At 51.1% G+C, this 1,223-nt stretch overlaps 1 non-coding gene across 1 annotated transcript; it reads left to right on the top strand.

Annotated features, from left to right (window-relative positions):
* Nucleotides 1-939: 939 nt before the first annotated feature.
* Nucleotides 940-1,011, top strand: TRNAP-GGG (transfer RNA proline (anticodon GGG)). The gene has a single exon. It is a non-coding gene; the product is annotated as a tRNA-Pro (tRNA).
* The last annotated feature ends 212 nt before the right edge of the window (nt 1,012-1,223 follow it).

The raw sequence follows: 1,223 nt of genomic DNA, 5'->3' as shown, positions 1-1,223 counted from the left end.
CTCTGCTCTTCTTGCAGACGATGGAAAGGTGGCTATGAAGAAATTCATGAGCGGGGTGCTAAACACTCGACGGTTTTCAAAAGTCACAGGCAAGTTGAGAGCGCGGCGCTCTGTCCTGGGCGAGGGCCATTCCATGGTCGGTTGTGAATCTTCCCCACTCAGCGCTTCCTTCTGTCCTATCCTGTCCTGCAGAGATGAAAGGAGCTATGGAAGTCATGAAACAGATCAGACAGGACAGGGCGAATGTCAAAGAGCTGGATGCCATCATGGGTATGATGGGCATCCACCTGTCGCCAGCCGAGGTTCAGCAGGCACTGCAGCGTGTGACTAAGAATGGTAAGGAAATCCAGGGTTGCAACAAAGAGTCAGGCAGTGGCAAACCACCAAAAAGGGGAGGGACTGTGGCTCAGTGGCAGAGCATCTGCTTGGGAAGCAGAAGGTCCCAGGTTCAATCCCTGGCATCTCCAAAAAAAGGGTCCAGGCAAATAGGTATGAAAAACCTCAGCTTGAGACCCTGGAGAGCCATGAATGGGGCTGTGGCTCAGTGGTAGAGCATCTGCTTGGGAAGCAGAAGGTCCCAGGTTCAATCCCCTGCATCTCCAACTAAAAAGGGTCCAGGCAAATAGGCGTGAAAAACCTCAGCTTGAGACCCTGGAGAGCCATGAATGGGGCTGTGGCTCAGTGGCAGAGCATCTGCTTGGGAAGCAGAAGGTCCCAGGTTCAATCCCTGGCATCTCCAAAAAAAGGGTCCAGGCAAATAGGTATGAAAAACCTCAGCTTGAGACCCTGGAGAGCCATGAATGGGGCTGTGGCTCAGTGGTAGAGCATCTGCTTGGGAAGCAGAAGGTCCCATGTTCAATCCCCTGCATCTCCAACTAAAAAGGGTCCAGGCAAATAGGCGTGAAAAACCTCAGCTTGAGACCCTGGAGAGCCATGAATGGGGCTGTGGCTCAGTGGTAGAGCATCTGCTTGGGAAGCAGAAGGTCCCAGGTTCAATCCCTGGCATCTCCAACTAAAAAGGGTCCAGGCAAATAGGCATGAAAAACCTCAGCTTGAGACCCTGGAGAGCCGCTGCCAGCCTGAGAAGACAATACTGACTTTGATGGACCAAAGGTCTGATTCAGTAGAAGGCAGCTTCATATGTTCATATGTTCACCTCTGTTTGTCTCTTGTTTTGAAAATCCCATGAGCTGCAAATTGATTGCAAAAAAAAAAAAAACTGC

The sequence above is a fragment of the Heteronotia binoei genome, chromosome 15, assembly GCF_032191835.1.
Source record: "Heteronotia binoei isolate CCM8104 ecotype False Entrance Well chromosome 15, APGP_CSIRO_Hbin_v1, whole genome shotgun sequence".
Lineage (NCBI taxonomy): Eukaryota > Metazoa > Chordata > Lepidosauria > Squamata > Gekkonidae > Heteronotia > Heteronotia binoei.
This window is presented reverse-complemented; position numbering and strand designations above follow the sequence as displayed.